Raw genomic sequence first — 312 nt, forward strand, 5'->3', positions numbered from 1 at the left:
GATTATTTATGTTGGTTTAAGAATTTACTCTTAAACGCCCCATCCATCTCCCAAGGGCAACTTGAATGACGGATAACAAATCGATACAATGTTGTCTAGCAGGTAGTGCAATAGAACACATGAGAAACTAAAAGAAAGACGGGCAACCTTACGACGTCATTTTTTGTTATTTGTTGTTTATTTGTTTTGCTTTGTTTGTTTTTTTAACCACAAGAAATCGTTCCACAGTTTTTTTTATTATACATTTCACTCAGAAGGGTTTTAACAAGCGCAACCTGTCCCCTACTCCCCGCCCCCCAAATTAACACCCCC

Source organism: Aplysia californica, unplaced genomic scaffold (genome assembly GCF_000002075.1).
Source record: "Aplysia californica isolate F4 #8 unplaced genomic scaffold, AplCal3.0 scaffold00291, whole genome shotgun sequence".
Classification (NCBI taxonomy): Eukaryota; Metazoa; Mollusca; class Gastropoda; order Aplysiida; family Aplysiidae; genus Aplysia; species Aplysia californica.